Raw genomic sequence first — 17,954 nt, 5'->3', positions numbered from 1 at the left:
TTTAAGATGGAAAATTAAATATCTCTAACTCATGTATAATTGGCAATCACTTTATGCTCGCATGTGATAATTCTGTATTTGAAACGCACATTTCTTATGCACATTATCTCTTAACATCACTTCTGAAGCTGTCAGTTATGCTGGGATGCCACCTCGTGAGCCCTGCACCCAACTCGTCATTATTCATATATGAAACTGGGACAGTGGCTGTCAGCTGAGAAGTCCGCCATTTAGGGGCGAGGGAAGGTGATCGCAGTCCAAGGCGATTCATGAACTGCTTCAATGTTCAACTACTGTAAGCATCCTTTCTAGCAGGGTATAGTGGCTGATTTAATAAAAGCTGGTTTAACTCCAAGCTGGCACTTTCCTTGCCTGTGTGGCTTATACCACCATGTGGTACACTTATCTGTTGCCTTCAGGTAAACAATCTGTTTTAAGGATTGCTGTACACACACATGCAGTTTTGTCTTTCATTCAAGCAAATATTTACTTTATGAAGTAGGATTGCTTCTGATGTGCATGTAATTGCAGTGTGTTTTTTTTTAAATAGGCAAATCAAGATCCCATTTTTGTTTCTTGTTTTAAAAATTCCATCTTTCATGATTGTTTTAACATCAACTTGCATTTAGATGGTGCTTGAATGTTCACAAAGTCCCAAAGCGCTTTATGAAGGTGTAACAAAATAAAACTTTTGTGTAGTAGACAAGTTCCGGTATGAATCTGTGCTTGGAATTTTTCCTATAATTTGCCCTTTTGTGAAATCCCTAAACAAGAACAAGAAATGGTAGGATTTTTTTTACTTGCCATCAGCATAGAGAAAAATTGGACTCCGCATTTAAGTTTAGATTTTTCATTAGAGCTGCATTTGAACTGAATTCAAAGTTTTGGGAGAGGTCGATCTTGCTGACAGACATGCTGTGTTTGCAGCAATTTCAACTTTCATTTGCTTTGCAGTATTTTTTAACATCTGTTAATCAAATTGTTCCTAAAAATAAGACTTCAGCTTCGTCTTGTCAATACTATCCCACTAAATTAGTTTGACTCAAATTAACCAATCTCTGTCTTAACACTCAGTGAAAGAGGATTTGTGGTGAAAATGAGGTATATGAGGAAAAAGGAATGGGAGGATGTGCAAATAGGGTTAAATAAATTGGGTGAGAGTAGGCTGTTGTGGACTATAAACACCCATAAGAACTAGTTGGGCTGAATGACCTGTTTCTGTACTGTAAATTATCTGCAATTAATAGGATTTTTCTTTTGTATGACTGGCTTGATCATGGATTCTGGTTGTGGTAGGCCCATTGCTGGCTCGTCAGACCCAATTGGTTGAAAACAACAGTTGGAGCTAGTTCTCCATTTTCACACTTGATTATTTGCATACATGTGAATGTGTTTTTGTTAAGACCATTACATATGAGGGATCCTGAATGTGTGCCTAATGATGCAGTTAAAAATTGGTCCCCAAAGCATGGGGAGGAGTGAGCAAACGCAGCAGCCACTGTCAGACTGCTGGTATCAGTTCTCCATTAGTGCAAGAGCATCTAACCTTTATCTGATAGCATTTTATTACAGGTTTGAATAACCAATTATTCTGTCTGAAGAGAGATTGAATGATCAACTTTGGTAAATTAATGTTTGTGTCAGAACAGTGACCAAAATAGTGCAGACACTGAAATAGTGTTTTGCTGCCACAGGACTGGTAGGATTTTCTCGCAAATGTTAGTGCAGTTGGCAACCATCAAGCCTAAAAGTCACACTTTACATGCTCATTGCCATACATATTAAAGGTGATGGCTCTGCAAGATATTGCTTACAGTATGGAACTGGTCTGTGCATGTTTATGCTCTGCTTCTTGCCTCCCCTCAGTTGATGGATAAGGAAACACTGAGGCAAAGAAGAGAGCCTCCTTTTAATGGTACGCAATGTTATGGGGAAAAAAACTATGCAAATTTATCAAATTAATATTTGTGAAATCCACCATGTCCTTTTGGCTTGTGCAGTGCCGACTTGAATGTGGAAGGTCTTGAGCATATCCTGCTTTGAAATTTTAAAAGGCAAATTTTGCTTTTCTGACCTTGATGCAGACTGTTCTGATGGCCATGAGTTACTTTGTTCATTTCGCATTGGAAGTCAGAGTACCATAACAATGTATAATAAAGTAAAATACTGCGGATGCTGGAAATCTGAAATACAAACGGGAAAACTCAGGCCTGGCAGGATCTGTGGCGAGAACCAAAGTTAATGTTTTGAGTCCATAAGACTCTTCTGAGCTAAAGAGAGGGAGAAATGTGATGGAAGAGGAGGAGAAATTTTGAGCATTTATTTTTTCCATAACTTTGTGATGAACTCTTTATTTGGTGAGGAAAGGGCATCATATAGAAATTTGTAATTGTGCTCCAAGTAGTAATGTGATTAGTGTAAATGTTGCAGAGCATGCATCTTCAGAAATGGCACTCGTTAAGGAAAAGTTGTGAAACAATGTAAATCTTCTGCTTGTACAAGAATATTTGTGTAATTTTCAAGTTTAAAAGCAAAATAGTTGAATAGATGGAAACAATTATTGGCAAGAAATCCTGTACTTAACAACAGTACTTTCTGTTTTGGGGGTGGAGGGTGTGGAGCACAAGGGAGAAAGAACATGTAATCTGACAAAGGCACAATATAGATCTTAATTTTGAGTACGTTTTGATGATGATTACAGATTCTATATGTTTTGTTTTTCAGTTATTTAATTTAGAAATTTCTGAGAATTTCTACATAATGATTGTTAGTTAACTTCCTCATTAGTCAGTCCTCCGTTGTAGTTTGCTCTTGGCTTTGCTCTAATGATTCATCGATCATGTGATGAAAAGCATTTCTTCCAAGTCACATCCTGCCAAAATAATTCTACCCCATCTCATTGCAGCCAAAAAAGAGACTTTGGCTGTGATATCCTGGCTACCCCATTGTACGTAGCAACTACTTGCAATTCACCAGTACCGTAGAAAAAGTGCATTGCAGAAAAAAGGTATCCTTTTAAATAAAATTTTCAAGATCATAAATATTTATGAACTTTTCCCCGATCACATCAGCATGCAGTCTGGCAAGTCTCTCTTTCTCTCTCTCTTTTCTCTTCTCTTCTCTTCTCTTCTCTCCTCTCTCTCTCGCTCTCTCTCTCTCTCTCTCTCTCTCTCTCTCTCTCTCCTCCCCCCCCCCCCCAATACCTCAAAAGCCCAGCTGAGTGGATACTCTGAGTCAAACAAAGGCACTGCAGTGTCCATACCATACATCTCTGCTTCCATGTTGAATGTCAAATGTCATTTGTACCATGAGACTTTGCTTGATCCATTTTCATTCTTCCATATAAGGTGGTCTACTCCCATTCTCATTCTTTCACTCTTGACCTCCTGTTGAATCTCTTAGTTTCAGCTGTTAGGGGCAGCACGGTGGCACAGTGGTTAGCATTGCTGCCTACGGCGCTGAGGACCTGGGTTCGAATCCCGGCCCTGGGTCACTGTCTGTGTGGAGTTTGCACATTCTTCCCGTGCCTGCGTGGGTTTCACCCGCACAACCCAAAGTTTTTTTTTATAAATTTAGAATACCCAATTCATTTTTCCAATTAAGGGGCAATTTAGTGAGGCCAATCCACCTACTCTGCACATCTTTGGGTTGTGGGGGCGATACCCACACAGATACGGGGAGAATGTGCAAACTCCACACAGACAGTGACCCAGAGCCGGGATTCGAACCTGGGACCTCGGCGCCGTGAGGCAACAGGGCTAACCCACTGCGCCACCGTGCTGCCCTTGCACAACCCAAAGATGTGCAGATTAGGTGGATTGGTCACGCTAAAATTGCCCCTTAATTGGAAAAAAATAATTGGGTACTCTAAATTTTTAAAAAAGTTTCAGCTGTTAACGGCCAAGTACATAATGGTCTATACGCTACAATGGTAAATGTAATTTTGAGTAAACAGATCGATTTTAAAGCACTGTGTAAAACAAAAATAAGCTTCAGACTTGGTGCCAAATATTAGACTAGCGGACACCACCATATAGGTAGCACAATTTGTCAGCTCGAAGTGCTGAGTGGATGATCCACCTTTGGTCTCCTCTGAAGGTCCTCAGCATCACAGATACCAGTCTTCAGCTAATTTATTTACTCCACGTGATATCAAGAAACAGCTGAAGGCACTGAATACTGCAACGGCTATGGCTCTGACAATATTCTGGCAGTAGTACTGAATTGTGCTCCAGGACTTGCTGCTGAATCGCCCACTCACCATTGGGGGAGGGGACCAGAAACTAGACTAACCATATAAATGCTGTGGCTACAAGAACTGGTTAGAGGCTGGGAATCCCACCGCAAGTAACTCACCTCATGACTCCCAAAGCCTGTTCACCACCTGCAATGAACAAGTCAGGAATGTAATGGAATACTGTCCACTAGCCTGGATGAATGCAACTCCAACAACACTCTAGGCTCACTGCCATCTAGGACAAAGCAGTCAGCTTGATTGGCACCCCTTCCACCAACATACACCCCCTCCACCACTGACGCACAGTGGGAGCAGTGTGTACTATCAACGATAAGAAGTCTTAGAAGACCAGGTTAAAGTCCAACCGGTTTGTTTCGAATCACTAGCTTTTGGAGCACTGCTTCAAAAGCTAGTGATTCAAAACAAACCTGTTGGACTTTAAACTGGAGTTGTAAAACTTCTTGCTGTGCTCACCCCAGTCCAACGACGGCATCTCCACATCATACTATCAACAAGATACACTTCAGGAACTCAACACAGCTCCTTAGACAGCACCTTCCAAACCAACCACAGCTACAATCTAGAAGGATAAAGGCAACTGATATACATTGGAACACCATCACCTGGAAGTTCCACTCCAAGCCACTCGCTATCCTAACTTGCAAATATATTGCTGCTCCTTCATTATTATGGATAAAATTCTGGAACTCACTCCCCAACAGCACATAGACTGCAGCATTTCAAGAAGGCAGCTCATGACCACCTTCTCAAGTTGCAATGGGCAATAGATGCTGGCCAAGCCAGCAATGCCCACATCCCATGAATGAATTTTTAAAAAGTCAACATTCTTGCCCACATGCAGCACCATAAGAAATCAGTCTTGTTAAAATATGTTGCATTACTTCCTTTCTTTTTGGTCAGAATGTTAACCTTGCAACCTGTCAGACATCTGTTTGTTTTTAATTCTTTCATGGGAAGTGAGCATTGCTGGCAAGGTCAACATTTGGTGCTGTACCTAATTGCCCTTGTAAAGATGGTGGTGAGTCACCTTCTTGAGCTGCTGCAGCCCATCTGGTACAGTTACACACACACATGCACTGCTGTTAGGAAGGGAGTGTGGTTGTGCAGCATGGTTCAATGATTCATGGTTCATTTGTTGTCAATCCCAACAGCAAATTCCAGTGAAACTTATTGCTTGAGCCCCATGTTCAGAAACCATTCATACACAGGCCATTTCTTCCAAATGAATCATGGGATTGATTAGGCAGTTGTTAACGCACTGATATGATTGCAGGGCCAAAAAAAACAGGTCTTCCCTTGTAACCAGATCAAATTATGACAGCTGTACTGATTATCTTTTTCTGTATTATAATAGGCGGTCTTGCGGTGTAGTGGTGGCATTCCTAACTCTGGGCCAGAAGCTCAAGGTTTAAGTTTCAGGCCAGGACTTGTTGGAAGGAGCATTCATGACATGGTTCAACGGGCTGATCAGCTCTGGAATCCTTCCATCACCTCTCCACTATTCCCCAAGGGGAAAGAAATGTGTGAAGATATGCTTAAGTGTAGTGATATGTCAGGGTGGCATGGTGGCACAGTTGTTAGTACTGCTGCCTTGTGGCGCCGAGGACCCGCATTCGATCCTGGCCCCGGGTCGCTATCCGGGTGGAGTTTGCACATTCTCCCGTATCTGTGTAGATATCACCCCCACACCCAAAGATGTGCAGGGTAGGTGAATTGGCCATGCTAAATTGCCCCTTAATTGGGGAAAAGAATAATTGGGTATTCTAAATTTTTTTTTTGTAGTGATATGTCACGGGTAGCTGAACTGTGGCATGCAGCTGTTTGACTCGAGTGCGGCTTATTCCTTGTGCTGTGAAACCTGTTAAATTGCGCATTGTGGGATGGTAAACAACCAAGTGTAACCTCGGCCCCACCAGTTTCACCAAGGGAGAGAACTGGAGAGCAGGTAGCAGTCCGATGGAGGCAGGTGGATTGTTAAGATCAACGATTTGTTCCAGCGCTGCTGCTTGATTTCTTAGTTTCCTGCCAGTCTTGTGTAGGGCTGCATGACCCTCAGCGCCATTTTCTTAGGCTCCCTACCACAGCCTCTCACTGCTGACTCTCCAACTTGCAGTCTCTAGAAAGTGGGGAAACAGTTTAGTACAGAAATTTGTTTCTCAGTAGATGGTTACAGCCTTTTAAGTAAAATCAATTTTTGTTTAACATATTATTTACTGATTCTCCACATTGGAAGAGCAACGCTGCTGAAGTCAGTTAAGCAACGAGTACGTGGTAGCTCTGATTTGTGTCAGTGAAGCAGGTTTGTTTTTGCCTTGACCGTGGGCAGCACAGTAGCACAGTGGTAGTACCATTGCTTCACAGCTCCAGGGTCCCAGGTTCGATTCCCGGCTTGGGTCACTGCCTGTGTGGAGTCTGCACGTTCTCCCTGTGTCTGCGTGGGTTTCCTCCGGGTGTTCTGGTTTCCTCCCAGAAGTCCCGAGAAGACGTGCTGATAGGTCATTTGGACATTCTGAATTCTTCCTCTGTGCACCCGAACAGGTGCCGGAATGTGGCGACTAGGGGCTTTTCACAGTAACTTCATTGCAGTTTTAATGTAAGCCTACTTGTGACAATAAGGATTACGTTACTTTACAATCAGAACTGTTTGTGGAGGAAGCCCGGAAGAAAAGAGAGGTTGGTACTGAAGGGTTCCTCAGAAGAGTGCAATAGTAATAAAAATGTGTCTGTAAAGGTTGTTTGAATCTTGCAGCTCTCGAATATCTGAAGGTTATCAACTGCTGCTCTGGGATTCAGATGGTTTTGTCACCCCTGTATTATGTGCTTGAAAATTTTGATATTCTCCCTTTTTTAATTCTTGTGCAGTGGCTGAGGCATGAAGAGTGTAGAGAATGAGCATTTAATAATAGTTAGCGTTTGTAAAGTTTTCAAGCTTGATCATAATGGGAGAAGTATTGAGAAGGGACATACAGAAATTTAAAAGGTGTATGATTATCAGTGCAAATCATCTTCTGATTATGGAAATTGACATGAACGAGAATTATCTTGCACTAACATTGCACGGTTTCATGTTGCCATCAGTAGACTTGGTATCCCTATATGTGGTTAACTATAAATAACTGTTATATGGCTATTCTACTGTCATATACACAAGCTATATTACAAGATCAATTTGAAACTTTTTTCTGTTCTGCAATAGTTTCTCAAGCAGGAAGGTGAAGTGCCAGCATTCATGTCACTATATGGGTAAAGTAAGCCAAAAATGTCTGAAAGGTAATACTTTTATTCTAAACTCGGATAAAGTTCTGAAAACGTAATGCAATCATTTAAGATTCATAACCCCAAAGCCTGTTGACCAGCATTGTCCAAATAAAATACACAGGCTTTGTGTAGCCCCTGAGCCTGAACAATCCAACTCAAGTGCAGACAGTAGAGTATCCATTTGAGCTCCTATTTCTGCTGGCTTATCGTATTACAATTTTCATTGGGTTCCACATGCTGGGTAAATTCTAAAATTCTAACTTGGCAAATAGACCTGAGAACAATTTAACAGTATATAGAGATTATTTGAGCATTGATTTCACCAAGCTCCGTGATGTGCTCTAATTGGCTGGAAACGCAACAGGCCTGGACATACCTATGTTAAAATACACTAATGTCGCAGCATTACACAGTCAGCTAACCATTAATAACTATGTAAAAAGCAAAGACTAAGTTCTGCTATAGCACAGAAGCTGTTCTGTCTCAAACTGTTAATGAATCTGTACACACTTTATACCAAAGTCAACTGAATGTTAATGCTGAACTGCACAAAGTGCAACTGCATTCAAAGTAATACAATCTGAATTTAATAGTATAATATGCATGTTACAGACAGCGAATTGTAACCCTCTACCTTCAACTTTAAACATGCAAGTAAAACACTTTTCTTGCCCACAAGTGTGGGTGGTTCAGCTGTCACTGCACTCTGAAAAGGAAGTTCCAGACTACTTCAGGGAGATGATTCATTGCTGAGCTTAAATACTTCAGAGCATAAGGCCAGGTTTGGTTAGCACTGCTGCCTCACGGCGCATAGGACCCATGTTCGATTCCGTCCCCAGGTCACTGTCCGCATGGAGTTTGCACATTCTCCTTGTGTCTGCTTGGGTCTCACCCCCCACAATGCAAAGATGTGCAGGGCAGATGTATTGGCCATGCTAAATTGCCCCTTATTTGGAAAAAGTAAATAAAAATAATGGCCAGCTCGTCTAGGACCTTAACATTGCACCAAAATTTGAGGGCACTATTCTACCACGAGACAGGATATAAAATAATATATGCGATCATTCTGTATGTGTGTCTGTCTCTCCTTTCTTCTGTGTGCCTCAGTAATGTAGTATTCTAAACCTTCTTTCCTTTTGCAGTTTTCCAGCTACAAATACACTATTCCAAATTTTCTTGCATTAGTTCCCAGCACCCCAAAACAATGGAGCTCTTTGCCTCACTTGGTTTAATTTTTTATTAAGAATCTGCAGGCATTTGTAATGCAAAATGATCGAAAGCCATAAAATAGATTACTTATAAGCTTATCTATGAATAGATAACATAGTTCAGAGCAAAGTACTTTAGAACTAAATGAGCTCGTATTGTGGTTGTGCACACTTTTAATAGTTATGTTCTGATGCAAGTTCAGTGCAGTTGAATCTTTACAATAATCCCACGGTAGAAAACCAAATTAAATTAACAAGATATGAAACTTTAATGCTGCACCTCATCTGCACACTGCATTATGACTATTTAGTTTTTAAAAGTGCTGAAAGTAGAGATACGGCAGCATCTGTGGGGAGAAAAACAAATTATGTTTTGGGTCTATGACATATACGCAACATCTGTGTTTCTTTCCACAAATGTCCCCATACCTGCTTTTATTTCAGATTTCCAGCATCTGCAATATCTTGCATTTGTGTGACTATTTAGTTGTTGACACTTCATAATGGACCAAACCTTGTTGTTTTTCATGGGCATGCAAGTTTGAAAAAGTTGTCTGCATTACTGATACTTTGACTTGCGTAATTTGTTTTGCCAATCCTGTCATATGGCTCGCTCTGCCTTTTTTTCCAATTAAGGAACAATTTAGCGTGACCGATCAACTACCTTGCACTTCTTTGGGTTGTGGGGATGAGACACACGCAGACGTGGGGAGAATGTGCAAACTTCACATGGACAGTGACCCTGGGCCGGGATCGAACCCGGGTCCTCGCCACCTTGAGGCAGTCTCGCCACCTTGAGGCAGCTGGTGCTAACCATTGCACCACCGTGCCACCTTCTGACCTAAATCTATTTTGTAAATGAAAAGAACAAGTCTGATTGAAGATGACACTGAACATTCAACCACTTTGTCTATCAGTCTTTATAGATAAGAGCCAGCATGTATTGAGTAATGTTAACCTACCTTTTATTAATCAGGTGTCGTCCATATCTTTTCAATAGACTAATTGCATCCATTTAGAGATGTTTTTCTTTGTAAATTAGAAATACAGGAAAAAAAACATGTAATCTCGGGTCATGTTTCTCACATCCAGCCCATTCTTTATTCTTTTCTCTCATTCTTGAACTTAGCCTACAAGTTCCCCTTTTTTCTGTTGATAACGAGAGAATACGCAATCCTGGGTAGTTATTCTGTACATGTTTATTTTTTACATTCAGACTATCTTGATGCCTCTTGGCTAGATAATTTAAAATTGTTTTGAAATTTGAGGTGGTAAATTGAACTTTAAAATGTTTTTTATTAGGCATTGTTTCATTGTCGTGTCCTTTTTAGGAGAGGGCATGTTCAAAATAACCCTTTGATCTGAACCTAATCGGGGGAAAGACGATTTAAATTCTTACACATAGGGTGTATGTGAAGAGTTTCATATTGATTTGAAAGTAATACCGAAGTCAGATACAGTCTAAATATATTGAAGCACTGATCTTTCAAACCTTTTACGCGTCTTCTGCTTTGAATCTTAGCGTAGGCAAAGCTGTGTTGGACTTCTTGGATACTTCATGGGACAATTACAATTCTTTTTTTTTATATTTCAAAACAATGGATGCTCTTGCTCGGAAGTAGAAGCCTGCGCTTGCCTCTGTGCACAGAGCTCTCATGGAAGACAGTGAGTCATAGGCTACTTCACAACTCAAGCTTAGTGGCCTGTCTCCTAGTGTGTTTATAACCACAGCCTGCATTTGGAAATTCAAATTAACAGCAGTAAATGAGGTGGCATAGAGACATGTTTTTCGTGAGAAGAAACCAAGAATTGAACTAGATTTTATGAATTGATAAAATGTGAAGTAATTATTACAACATAAATGTACTGATTCTATATGTTCATGTGATAAGGCACTTCTTAGGATACCCCATAGAAAGTTATTGAATATGATTTTTCCACAAGAGAGAAAGATTACTATAGTCCTGAAAAATAAAGCTCCTTCCTTATAAAATGACTGCCATGTTCATGGGCTTATTTATTCTGTTTCATGTAAATTTTGTTCATCTGATTGTGAAATAGCATCCAAGAACATTTCTTTACATTCAAATAGGTGGTGGGTGACATCAGGTCATTAAAAAAAGGAGCATTAATACCTTTCAGAATTTCAGTGGTGATGGGGTTGGGTCATGAGCAGATGGATGCACACACTGGCTAGGGTGTGGAATCTGAAGATTAACTCTTTCTTTTAAAATAAATTTAGAGTACCCAATTCTTTTTTTCCAAGTAAGAGGCAGTTTAGCGTGGCCAATTGACCTACTCTGCACATTTTTTTTGGGTATGGGATGAGACCCACCAGACGGTGACTCTGGGCTGGGATCAAACCTGGGTCCTCGGTGCCGTGAGGCAGCAGTGCTAACCACTGCACCACTGTGCTGCCCCTGATCTGAATATAAATTCTGAGTGAAATAGAACACAGCAATTGTACACCATTGAACTCAACATGAATAAACTATCAAGCAGAGAGATGGAACTTGGGACATCGGGGTAATTATTTTGGCAGGAACCAAACAGAATGTCTTTATTCTTGCTCATGTTGAATTGAAGGAAGCAACTGCTGCTGTTGACTAAGCATTGAGAAAATAGTGGTGGTCGAGTGTGGCAGAGAGGCAGAATTCGATGATGTTGCAATGCATGCAGTGGCTGAGCACCTACCTGTGAATGATGTCACGAAATGATGTAGCATGTGGATGAGAAAAATGATGGGTCAAGGATGGAACTTTGTTTTTTCTTCCCTCATTACTAAACAATTACAGGACGTGTAATTGTTGTGTTGGGACAACATCCCCCTCCATGACATATCATCACTGAATCCACAGCCTGCGGACCAGAAACTGAACTGGACCTGGGGGTTACAATTGAACTGGACCAGTCATATAAATACCGTGGCTACAGGGGCAGGTCAGAGGCGGGGAATTCTGTGGCGAGTAACTCGCCACCTGACTCCCTAAAGCTTGTCCACCATCTACAAGACACAATTCAGGAGTGTGATGGAATATTTTCCACTTAACCTGGTTGAGTGCAGCTCCAACAGCATTCAAAGCTTGATGTTATCCGGTTAAAGCATCCCATCTACCACCTTTAAATATTCACTGCACCACTGATATGCATTGGCAGCAGTGGGGGGGCAGTGCCTTAGTGGTATTGTCGCTGGACTAATAATCTGGAGACCCAAAGTCAGGCTAGGGGACCCGGGTTCAAATCCCACCGTGACAGATGGTGAAATTGGCATTCAATTTTTTAAAAAAATCTGACATTAAAAGTCTAATAATGACCGTGAAGCCATTGTCGTGAAAAAAACATCTAGTTCTTTAGGAAAGGAAATCTGTCATCCTGGTCTGGCCTACATGTGACTCCAGGCCCATAGCAATGTGGTTGACCCGTAAATATCCTTCGGGATGGACAATAAATGTTGGCCCAGCCAGCAGCGCTCGCATCTCATGAGTGAATTAAAAATGTATACCATCTACAAGGTGCATTTCAGCGACTCGTCAAGCCTCCTTTTGACAGCGCCTTCCAAACCCATAACCTCTTCTCACCTAGAAGGAGAAGGGCAGCAGATGCCCGATAACACCACCATCTGCAAGTTTCCTTCAAGCCACATACCATCCTGAATTGGAACAATATTGTCATTCCTTCAGTATGGTTGCATCAAAACCCTGGAACTCCTTAACAGCACTGCAGATGTACCTGAACCACGCAGACTAAAGTAGTTCAAGAATGTGGCTCGCCGTCACCTTCTCAAGTCAAGTTTGGAATGAACAGCAAACACTGGCCGTACCGGCGACACACTCATCCTATTAAACCTTTTAAAAACATGGGCTTGGTGACATATAAAATGTTGCATTGCAATCAATACTGAAAGATATTGCTACATCAGTGGAATCAAGTCTGATGTTGTCGGGTACTTTGGTCTCATAGCACATTAGGTTCTGGTCAAGGAATGAGGGAAACAATCAATCCCTGAGCATGGTACAGAGAAGCATTACGATGCTGATCTCAAGTGTCAGAGTCGGAGGCAATTAGAAATAACTTTAAAAAAATTTAGAGTGCCCAATTAATTTTTTCCAGTTGAGGAGCAATTAACATGGCCAATCCACCTACCCTGCACATTTGGGTTGTGACAGACACCGAGAGAATGTGCATACTCCACACGGACAGTAACCCGGGGCCAGGATCGAACCCGGGTCCTCAGCGCCATGAGACAGAAATAATAATCATAGCCAGCCTTGAAAGGAGTGGCACATTGTGGAGGTTTCGGCAGTAGCGAGTAGAATAGAAAAGCTTAATCTTCTGCACTGTTCCAAATTTAAACCGCAAATGCCACACAAAGGGACATTGATATAAGCTACATTGATATGTTGATATAAAGGGAAGTTTAAGAACTAATATTAGGGAGCATTTCATATGTGGAGTGGTTAATATCTGGAATTGGATTTGGCAATGGTAGTGCAGGCAGAAAGAAGGGCTATATGCCTGTCCTGCACATAACTTGATAAATGACAGTTGTTTAGATTTGAATTACACAACTTGACTCCATCCATAAGCTATCTGATTGGAGACTGAAGTGACTAGTATTTGAGTCATTTTTGAGTATATTAAGCCAAGCTGCATCACAGATTCTGAATGCAGCAGGTATTTAATTTCATAATTAAATTTATGGTTATCATGCTAAAACTAGGTGAAATGTTGTACTTTGACAACAAGATCCTCTACTCTAACTGTGGTAGCATTCAAACGTCTGACATGGATCCTGCGACAAATATTAATATGTTGATGTGTAAAGTCGTTGTCCTGAATATAAGTTAAGACCATGAAAGGCAAACAGTGTTATCATAACAGTAAATACATTTTTTAAGATACTGCAACAAAGTAATATGCCAGTATGTCAATAATTGCATAATCAGAAGATGACTACAAATAATGTAGTCTGGAATCTAAATGAAAATGAAAATAGCTTATTGTCACAAGTAGGCTTCAAATGAAGTTACTGTGAAAAGCCCCTAGTCGCCTTTCGGTCACCTTTTCGGGGAGGCTGGTACGGCAATTGAACCGTGACTGCTGGCCTGCCTTGGTCTTCTTTAAAAGCCAGCGATTTATCCCAGTGTGCTAAACCCCCAATGGCAGATGTTGTATGATTTTGGGAATCCTCTGAAGTTATTTTTTGGACCCTGTTTGAAAATCCATGCTTCGTACATTGTGTTTCATCTAACCTGAGGCCAGTTCCACTGCATCAGTAGAAGATTTTTTACTTTCCTATTTAAACATGGTTGACCCCTCAGAGTGAGATTTCCTTTATGCTAAATTTGTAAATTTGTTTTGTACAGTCAGACTTGTATGCAGGCAAATTAAATTCATATAGGACCTTTGCAGACAGGAATTTGCATTCCCGTAGTCTTTTCTGGATTTAAACAGAATTCAATTTTTAAACTATGTTTTATTGACTGGTCTAAGACCCTATACTTGAACAGCAAAAAAGTACTGAGAAATTGAAAGAACAGGAGGATTTGCAAATGTAGGAAAGGGTAAAATTAACGATTGTTGTCACTGATACAGTTTGCAACTGTACAGTTGAATGTTGTTTCCTTTTCTACCTTTCCAGAGCTGTAATTTTTGTGGTTTAAATATAGCTAGCTGTTAAAAATGAATTATGTGGGGCAGCATGGTGGTGTAGTGGTTAGAGTCATGGAAGTTTACAGCATGAAAACAGGCCCTTCGGCCCAACTTGTCCATGCCGCAGTTTATCTAGCCCCACTACTCCGCAGGCTGCACCATTAGTGTAAATGTTTAACTCACTCACCACAATGGCCAATTATTTATCTTCATAATGTAGCACCGCTGCCTCATAGCGCTGAGTACCCAGGTTCGATCCCAGCCCCAGGTCACTGTCAAGCCGGAGTTTTCACATTCTCCCCATGTATGCGTCGGTCTCACCCCCACAACCCAAAAAGATGTGCAGGATAGGTGGATTGGCCACGCTAAATTGCTCCTTAATTGGAAACAAAAAGATTGGGTACACTAAACAAAAATAAATTTCTTTTAAATGAACTGCAGCAAATTATTTTTGTAAGTGCATATTTTCATCTAACAATTTTGTAGTACACAAAGAGTAAAGATCTTGGCTATGTAGAACATTGAGCTGCTGAGAGGTAGCGAGTTTAGGTATATGCAGGTGCGGGACTTCGCACAAAGGGAGTGGCAGACATTCTCCCAGCAAACTGAGTATATGTTATTGGAGCAACTACTCTGGTGACTTGGGGGAGGGCAGGATTGGGGACATATATAGCTGAGACCATATAAGGCACAGATGTTGAGGATAAAGCGTACATGGGAGGAGGAGTTGGGGAGAGAGATAGGATGGGGATTCTGGAATGAGGCGATGCGACGAGTGAACTCAAACCTTTTGTGCGAGGAAGAGCTTAATTCAGTTCAAGATGGTGCACGGTGCACAGACTTGGGCAAGGATGAGTGGGTTCTTCAAGGGGGTGACAGATGGGTGCGAGAAGTGTGGGTGGGGGTCGGCTCATGCTCACATGTTCTGGGGCTGAGATAAGCTTGGCAGCTTTTGGGAAGTGGTGTTCGGGACATTATCCAGGATAGTGGGGGCACATCCAAAGATGTGCAGGTTAGGTGGATTGGCTCTGCTAAATTGCCCTTAATGTTCAAAAATAGTTAGGTGGGATTACGGGGATAGGGTGGAGGTGTGGGGATAGAGTTTAGGTAGGGTGCTCTTTCCAAGGGCCGGTGCAGACTCGATGGGACGAATAGCCTCCTTCGACACTGTAAATTCTATGCAATCTATGAGGTCAGGTCGGAGCATATGGTGACAATCTTTGGGGTTTCGGAGGAGCCAGGGCTGCTGGAGGGGAAGGGGGGGGGGGGGGGGGGGGGGGGCGATGTTTTTTTGAATTGCTGGTCTGTAAAGCTGCCGGGGTGGCGGCCTGGCTGGGGACTTGCACAGCTTTCTCTGGTTGGGGAAGATTAAGTTCGAGTTGATAGGGTCAGAAGCGGGTTTTTGAGATGTGGTGGAGGCCATTCATGACCTTATTTGAGGAGTTGTTCATCGTGATGGGAGGATTTAAAAACTACAAACTGTTGACTATGTCTTGATGGACTGTGTATTCTGATGATGTTGGATGTTGTGTATGTTTGGGAGGGAAAAAATTATCTTTATTAAAAAAAAATAATAAATAACTTTCTGCATCCCAGGTCACTGTCCATGTGGAGTTTGCACATTCTCTCGTATATGCGTGGACCTCACCCCCACAGCCCAAGGATGTGCAGTGTAGGTGGATTGGCCACACTAAATTGCCCCTTAATTGGAAAAAGAGAATTGGGCACTCTAAATTTTCTTAAAGAAGTTTCTACATCCTCAGTGTCTCAAATAACTTTACAATCAATGCATAGCATTAAAGGGCAGTCACTATAGTTTGCAGACAAAACCCATTTGTCCATAGCAAGGTTCCACAAATAGCAATGGGGCAAATTACCAGTTTTGGTGGTGCTGATAAAGGGAATTACTGTTAGCCAGGATACTGGAAAACCTCCCAGTCTGTTTTTTTTTGGATACAGATATTAGATCATTTTTACATAACACACCTCCAAAAGACAGAAAACTAATGTTGATTTTGCGTCTCAGCAGAAAGATGGTGCCTTCATCAGTGGCGTTTGTTCAAGACCTGGAATTAAAACTTTCTGACTCTGGGGAAAAATACTGCAGCACGTCTGAATCTGTGGACTGCTTTGCAATCCTGGACAACTATATCTGTGGCAACTGTTGCAGCTTGATCAACTTTGGCTCGGCGTTGCTGTGTTGGATTAGAGTTACCGACATTATAGAGAATACGGGAAGGGGAGAGTTAGCTGGGCATTTTGTTCCAGGAGGCAACACACCCTTGGGACTCGGTCACATTCTCCTTGTCCTGACCACTGACCAAGTTCTAGCAGGTATGGGAATCCAGCAGGTAGTTTTGACCATGAAGTGCTTGCTACCTGCGTGGATCAGGAAAAGGACTATAGAGTATATCAGCAAACTGATCATGATGGAGGATGCCATTCAAGCCAGGAAAGCAAAAAGGAAATTGGTAGTGTTGGGGGATTTTATAACCAGGGGGATAAACACTGTCCTCTGTAGGATTCAGTTGTCATGGTTAACATAAAAAGCAACAACATAAGGAAAACTGGGGATGACATTTGCTGAGAGACTTTGAAGTGTTTAAGATCCAAATTGAAAGGCAGAACATCAAAGATTATCATTTCTGGATTGTTAGCTGAACCACATGCCAACTGGCCTAGGCTCAAGCAATCTGGAGAATTAAATGCATGGCTCAGGGATTGGTGTGGGAAGAAGGGGTTTTGATTCATGGGGTGTTGACACCACTAGCTAGGAGCAAGAGAGCTGTTCTTTTGGGAACGGGTTTTGCTTAAACAGGGCTGGGATCAGTGTCCTGACAAATCCTATAACTTGGGCTGTACAACACTGCAAGCACAAAGGGGCTACCAATGAAGAAGCAGCATGTCTCACAAACCTAGCCAATGAAAACACTCGTGTTGTCAAAATTATTTCAACAGCCATCTTATCGAAGGCCAGGGAATGGATGGAAAAATTTAATTTGAAATAAAGCAAAAAAATGAAACTAGTTTATTCCCTATGTTATGCTTTGTTCAGTTTCATTTTAGCACATCTTTTACTCCAGAGACTTGTTCTTCTGCAAGAATTTTGTTCCAGAGGTTTTTATTTCATAATGTGTTCAAGTTAACTTTGGCAATTTGTGTCTTGATGTTGGGCCTGATCATCCATTTATAGATACAGCAGTCCCTACAGATATGATTGGACCCAGTTTTGGTGAGACATGTTATTTCTATTTAAAAACTAGTTTGAAAGGCAGCACGGTAACATTGTGGTTAGCACTGATGCCTCACAGCACTGAGGATCCGGGTTTGATCACTGTCTGTGTGGAGTTTGCACATTCTCCCCGTGTGTGAGTGGGTCGCACCCCCACAACCCAAAGATGTGCTGGTTAGATCGATTGGCCATGCTAAATTGCCCCTTAATTGGAAAAAAATAATTGGCTACTTTAAATTAAAAAATGTTTTTTTTTTAAACTAAAAACTAGTTTAAAATGGTGCCCAGTCAAACTTACAACTGCAAACCCGTGACCTCTACCAACTAGAAGGATAAGGGAAGTAGA

The 17,954-nt window shown here is 41.5% G+C and overlaps 1 protein-coding gene across 1 annotated transcript in view; it reads left to right on the top strand.

Moving 5' to 3' along the window:
• rnf111 (ring finger protein 111) overlaps positions 1 to 17,954 on the top strand; it is a 162,140-nt gene that overhangs the window by 1,224 nt on the left and 142,962 nt on the right.

The sequence above is a fragment of the Scyliorhinus canicula genome, chromosome 12 (genome assembly GCF_902713615.1).
Source record: "Scyliorhinus canicula chromosome 12, sScyCan1.1, whole genome shotgun sequence".
In the NCBI taxonomy this organism is placed as follows: Eukaryota; Metazoa; Chordata; class Chondrichthyes; order Carcharhiniformes; family Scyliorhinidae; genus Scyliorhinus; species Scyliorhinus canicula.
The sequence above is the reverse complement of the archived record's forward strand: the minus strand, read 5'-3'. Positions and strand labels throughout refer to the sequence as shown.